We start from the raw sequence: 7,240 nt of genomic DNA, 5'->3' as shown, positions 1-7,240 counted from the left end.
TTTTCCCTGAATTGTATAGATCATAACTCTACTGAATGTATATGACAACATTACACATTGCTCAAAAGATCTCAACTTGGTGCCAATTATTTGCATAAACACCATCAGGTTTCATTAAGACATTGCAAACAGAATGTCATGAATCACAAAATAGCAAGGGGCTTCATCATATTCTATCAAATGTACAGACAAATTGCTTGAAAGTGAAAACATTATATGTATATGGGGATTATTTGCATGAGTGGGTAGCAAATTTTGGTAGGAAACTCCAAAAAAAAGCCACAAAAATCAAGGACAATCAAAAGGGTAAATTATATATCATCAAACATACAAAATTACAAGCCAATGAAACTGAAAAGGATTAATTGAAATCTACACACTAAAAATGAATAATGGTAATTCTTTGACAATCAAAAGGGTACATTATATATCATTAAACACACAAAATTACAAGCCATTGAAACTCAAAAGGATTAATTGAAATCTACACACTAAAAAGGAATAATGGTAATTCTTCAATGGTAATTGATCATTGATTGATTTTCCTTGATTTAATTAACTTTCCTAATTGTTTCTAGTAGACATGTAAATTATCTTTAATTGGATTTGAACCGTTTAGTTGATTGGTTTCCTTATTAATTAGTTTATACATAACGAACAAAGTAAATAATGTCAAATTTAATGCCTCATTTTAGTATTTTTAAAATACTTGAATCTTTAAATTCAATTTATAACATCTATAAATACCCAACATAGATTTCTTAAACTCATATACATTTTTTTTGTTTTTACTCCCTAGTGTTGATTGATATATTTTGAACAATCATGAAGCCTTTTGGTTTTCTTGTTATTGTAATGGTAATGCTCACATTCACTACTAGAAAATAGTCCTTTAATGACGCGTAAACAATGACACGCGCTGATAGAGGACACGTATTTGTACGTGACCTAAAAAATAATGTCAGTTTTCAAAAATTTGAAGGATAGAGATCACGCATTTTTGCGTGACCTAAAATTAGCGTCCAAAAAAAAAACACGGAGGGCACCAATCATAAAAAGCGTGTCGTGTAAATGTGTAGTTTTATATTTTTGTTAAGGAAGGCGCGGTCCCAAAAAAAATTAAACACCCCGCTTCTCCTTCTAAAATCTTCTAACAAAAAAACCCTAATAATCCTTTTAGCAGTTCGTCTTCCTCTCTCTCTCTCTCTCTCTCTCCCCTTTGGAATCAGATTCTTGAAAGATCGAAACCCTAATCGTAGCCCTAAGTACGACATGTCTTACCAACCGAGATCTTCAAATCACAACGAAAGTGACGACCACCACGACAACCGTCGGCTATACAACGCTTACCAAGATCTTAGAGTCCCCGCACAAACCCTATACAAACTTCCCACATCTCCTGAATACCTCTTTCAAGAGGAATCCATTGCTCAACGACGTTCATGGGGCGAAAACCTGACATACTACACCGGCATCGGTTACCTCATCGGCGCAGTAGTTGGCGTCGGGAAGGGTTTAGTAGAGGGCGGGAAGGCTTTTGAGGCTGGAGACACCATGAAACTTAGGGTTAATCGGATCTTAAATGCTTCTGGACATGCAGGTCGGACGATTGGCAACCGTGCGGGTGTAATCGGACTGTTGTACGCTGGTATGGAGAGCGGGATGGTTAAGGCTAGGGATGCAGATGATATTATCAACAACGTGGTTGCTTGATTAGTGACTGGAGCGCTTTACAAGCGGCGGCGGGGCCTAGGTCGGCGGGTGGTGCCGGAGCTATTGGTGGAATAGCGATGGGATTAGTCGTGACGAGGAAGCAGATTTTGAAGAGATACGTACCAATCTGAGCTTGATCTGTATTCAATTTCATCTTATTACAAGTTTTGGTCTTTTGAGATTTCCAAAGGTGATTCATGTGTAGTCTTTTACAATATTTTAGTATTTTACAATATTTTAGATGATTGACATAATTTGGCATGAAATGAAATGCGTGATTTTTTTTTGTGCACTTGATAGTTGAAACCCTTTATGTTGTGTACTTTATAAGTGTCTGGAAGGGTTTAGTCATAAATAAATCATTGTAGACTTTGATATGGGAATTGTATCAACACAGGTTTCTGTGGCTTTATTGGTTGATGAATTTTTGTTCGGGTGAGAACATAGATTGAATCATCAAATACAACACATGTAACATCTATAGGACTCCACAAAGAGCATCTGGTATTGTGGAAGATAGTAGTTCAAGTCGCATGTTTGAGACTGAAAATAAGGCTATTGATGATGTTCATACATCTTTGGGTGACTGGGGTATTGCACGAATGGATCCGCAGGTGAAAAGTTTTTGATTTTTGATTTTTGATTTTTTAATTTTTTATGTTCATGTGAAATGTTGAACTAATTTTAATACAACATACAGGTTATTCCATTGACTCAAACTTAACTTGATGAGGCTATGAAGCCTGCAAGGTTCAATACAACACATGTAACATCTATAGGCGATCATACCAATACCAATACCAATACCACCACCTTGGTTATTGAACCCATTTTACCATCCTCATTAATCTTGACAAAAGGAAAATCAATTTCATCATCTTTAAGCCCAATCAACTCTCTCCTTGCTGGTGAAAAAATTCAGTTTGGTAAGCTTATTTTTTATTTTAAATTTTTAAACATTATAGTTATATTATATCTCAAATTAATAAAGCTAAGCTAAAATTAACAGGGGTAGTTACCTCACCAACAATACTCCCTCCTAGTAGCTGTGTTGTGTCACATGTGATTGGGGCTCCAGGGTCTTTTTGTCCTGACATGACTCAAAACATTTCAAAAACCAAAAATGATTGCAATATATTCGTTAAAAAACAAGATTCTGAGGCTGAAGTTGAAGCTGTTGCTGTTGCTGCCATTGATAGAGATGAGATCGTTGGCAATGGGGTGGGACCCGAAACCGGACCTGTCTCAGTTTCAAGTGGTAATGACGAGTTTATCATATTTTATTTATTTATTATTTTAGTTAGTTATTAATTTAAAATGTTTAGAAAACTGGTTTGTAGATCAACAATCTAGAATTGTGTATTTGCAATCAAATGAAGGTTGGTTTTATCATGTTGATACAGTAAAATGTATGTTTTTATGACTCTTATTGATATTGTCACATTGTTTTATTAGGAGAGCAATGGAAAAGATGCAAAGGGCCTTTGATGTCTATCCATACAGTGCAACTGCACTAAATTATCTAGCAAATCATTTCTTCTTTACTGGTCAACATTTTCTGGCTGAGCAGTTGTGAGTTGACTAAAACAACCCTTGCTGCAACTACTTATGGCTCAACAAGGGCACATTCCTATTATAACCTTGCACGCTCATATCATAGAAAGGTTTGGACATTTGTTCATATATTGTTTTACATTTAATGATGTTTTTATGTGGTGTAGCAATGCATTTTTGATGTGTTTAATGTCTTTTTTTTTGTGTGGAATGTAGGGTGATTATGAGAAGGCTGGATTATATATACTACATGGCATATGTAAAGGAAGTGAATAAGCCTCAAGAGTTCATTCAACCTCGCTGCTACAGGAAAGGATCTCATGGATGATGAAAATCAAGGAGATGTAACTGTAGATCTTTTTGCTGCTTTAGATATGGAAAGTGAGGCTGTTACGGAACGCTCTTCAACCTTGCTGCTACAGGAAAGGATCTCATAATAGCAGCCATCACGAGCTGTACAAATACATCAAATCCTAGTGTCATGATTCAGTCTGGTTTGTTAGCAAAGAAAGCTTGCAATTTGGGGCTTGAGGTTAGATTCCCTTTTTATATATTTTGACTAATAAGTATTTAATCATTTACAATAATTATTCAGCCTTTATGTTTAGGTAAAACCATTGATTAAAACGAGCCTAGCCCCCGGTTCCAGAGTTGTGACGAAGTATCTGGAGAAAAGGTAAGAAGGGTAATATAGTCATTTACTCACAATTAAACCCAAAAAGGAAGCACCAACACACTTTGAGTATTGTATTTGCATTGCAGTAGATTGCTGAGTTATTTGAAGGTGTTGAGCTTCCATATTATTGGTTATGGATGCACCACTTGTATCGGTAATTCTGGTGACCTGGACAAATCGGTGGCATCTGCTATTTCTGAAAATGGTAACGTACTTACTTAATAATTTCTTCATTATTTCTCTTTAAAAAAAGTTTCACTTTCACCCCCAACCCACCCTTTGACTGCAGAAAGTCAAACTTTGACTTTTTCCTCAGGTTGACATTGACTTTGAAACAGAACCAATTGTTGCTGTTGTTGATGTTCTTCTTCTTCTTCAACTACAATTATAAACATCTAGAAGGCAAGTACCTTTTGTTCCTTTTTCAATCTTTCTTATAAAAATAGTATCTATTCATACATTTACATGGTCTTTTCACAATCTTTCTATATTGTTTGTCTTCACAGCAAAGGATTTAAATAGGCTTGGAGCTATCACATCAGTTGCTGCATTTGCTGTTGCTCAGAAGGTATTTTAATATCCTATTTTTATTTTATTTTTTGACGTTCATCTTTCTTAACAAACAGCTCATGTCGGGGTTCATACAGGGATTGGACCGGTTGACTGTTGTGCCCAGTTATTTGGGATTTTTGCCGACTTATGAAGTCCTAAACATGATATTTCAAACCCGATTGAAAAATTTTTTCTTAAGTTTTCTTACAAATATTGCGATTTCAGGTTGGATTTTTTATTGTAAGTGTTACTTCTATATTATGGCAGGTCCTTATGATATATATACTTGCTGTTGGATTACTTGAGGTCTCTAGCCCTTCGCTTTCTGATACATTTTTCCAACACCAGGTACGTAATCTAAATTTAGTTAAATTAAGCTTATACCCTTTTCGAAATTAACCTGGTTTATATATGCATTTAGTTTTTTTTTTACAGCAATGGATGGATATGAATCATGAGACAGATGAACCCACTGATTCATATCTGAAGCACAAATCTTTTCAGTCTTATAACCCAAACACTAAACTTTTTTGGAACAGAATTGAAAAAAACCAGCTATAGTCAGGGACCAAAAATGTAATTTACTCGAAATCAAATTTGCAGGTTCGTTTTATCAATATGCTATTTACTTTGTTACAACATAGTGCTTAATTATAAGAGGGTAGTGGAAATGACGGTATGATTATCTTCTATCAAATCTTGTCTTAGAACCTTTGGGAGAGGCTAGGCTCTCGAATCTCTGGCAAAATCATTAGGAAACTCTCTTGTAATTGAGTATCATCTATACATTCACTGGAGCTTTTATTCCTGTGCTTGTTTGCGATTTTATATTAAAGTCAGTTCTTAGTATTCTAGCTTACAAATATGAAGAAATCTTTGTATGCCAACTGTTGAGGACTTTATTGTAATTTCAGAAAATGATGTGTATACAAGAAGTGAAGTTCTCGTTCCGATTCCATACGTATCAAGCAATTTCTCAAAACTTCTCAATCTCACAGAGGTTCGCCCTTTCCTTTGATTTTGTGGAAGAATTAATGATTTTGGACAAACAATTTGGTAAATATGTTTTTTTTCAAGCATGTTCAAGTATCGTAATCACTCTTGAATTTATTATATTTTCGGATAAAAGCAAGAAGTAGCATCGTCCTACTTTTATTTCTTTCAACTAAAGCATTGTACTTTCATTTATTATTCGATTAATGCATTATATGTTTAAAGAAAATCTATTGGGCTATATATATATATATATATATATATGTGTGTGTGTGTGTGTGTGTGTGTGTGTGTGGAAGTTGCATTGTATTTGTCTAACATTGTTATAATTGGGTGGATTTTTCATATAACACAAATTAATATTTACCATATTAAAAAAAATTTCATTTTTTTTTTGTTTTTTGGCTGTTTGTAACTTCAATGACAGTTATGTATCAGAAACATATAGAATACATATAATTACATCACAAGTAGAACACCATATAATTGCTGGACTTGCTTCAGTAGTAGGTGGATTAAGTGCTCTATATGAAAGAGTTTCTCATATTCACGAAAGACCCGTTGTAAATTGGCTCCTTGCAGCTGGTTTTCATCCATTTGGACCATTTTCCAATGCCCGGGTAACAATTTTGATCTATATTAACTCCACTTTCAATTTTTAAAAAATTCAGAAAGGTGGTTGGACAATTGATCTTGAACCTTGTCTTACACATATATCCACTGTGGAGCCCACTCTTGCTCTTGTGGTTGTGGAACCTCATGTTCTTTTGTCTCAAGAAGAGCCCTTTAATGTTTAAATTGATGTTTTTTCTCCTATGGATTTTCAGGTATTTGATTCCAAAGCTTGGACCATGTTCTCTTAAGATAACATATTCTGCACATACAGATTTGAGTGTAAAATTCCAGAGTCATCGTAGCAAGTATAAGACAATATTATATCTTTCCGACTTGATTTCTTTTTATGACGGTTTTGCCCCTAACCTAATAAGCTTTATATTTATTCAGGGACTATACAAATCCTATGCTTCATGTTGCATCTTCATCAATAGATGCTATTGGTCAGGTAAAGTCATTATTCTTTATAACAGCTTGAAGGATTGTTTTGTAAAATTACTCAACTTTTTGTTGTATTTTATATTTATACTTGTATTAGGCTTACTATTTTGGCAACATTGTTGATCCTAGACAACACTTATTTTGTAGTTACGTTTTGTTTTTTGCAGACAATAGATATTGTGAGCAAGTTCATAGATTTAGAGTCCTTGAGTGGTGTTACTAAGGAAGAGTGGAGACAAGTCAAGCACACATTTAAAAAAATCAGCACAAATCTTGTTTATAGTGAGGCACACATTAGGTTATTAGAACTATTAGTTTGTAAATTTCTGTTACAACTTCTATTGATTTATTTTATCTTTCCATGAAACGATTATTTGTATGACCTTAAATTTTATGTAATGGATTGTATTTTTTGTATATGATATTTTATTTTATATTAAGAGACATTAAATGAAAATTTAATTCGAAAATCAGTAAATCTAGAAATAATATTTTTTTTACACATATAAAATTACAATACGCAAAAATGTGTGTCATCTTCATTTATGACATGGCCTTTCTTGAGAGGGGCTTCCTTGATATGCAATGCGTGTCATAAACATGCGCGTCGTAAGGTTACGACATGAAAATGCGTGCCGTCTTTCTTTATGATAGGGTCTTCCTTGATACGCATTGCGCGTCGTAAATGCGTGTCAT

The 7,240-nt window shown here is 34.2% G+C and overlaps 1 pseudogene; it reads left to right on the top strand.

Annotated features, from left to right (window-relative positions):
- The first annotated feature begins 1,272 nt into the window (after positions 1 to 1,272).
- On the top strand, positions 1,273 to 1,844 carry LOC145099951 (mitochondrial import inner membrane translocase subunit TIM23-1 pseudogene; annotated as a pseudogene).
- Positions 1,845 to 7,240: the final 5,396 nt, after the last annotated feature.

This window comes from Lactuca serriola, chromosome 4 (assembly GCF_051521515.1).
Source record: "Lactuca serriola cultivar US96UC23 chromosome 4, Lser_US96UC23_V15, whole genome shotgun sequence".
Classification (NCBI taxonomy): Eukaryota; Viridiplantae; Streptophyta; class Magnoliopsida; order Asterales; family Asteraceae; genus Lactuca; species Lactuca serriola.
Note: the sequence above shows the minus strand (reverse complement) of the source record. Positions and strands in the feature narration are given on the sequence as shown.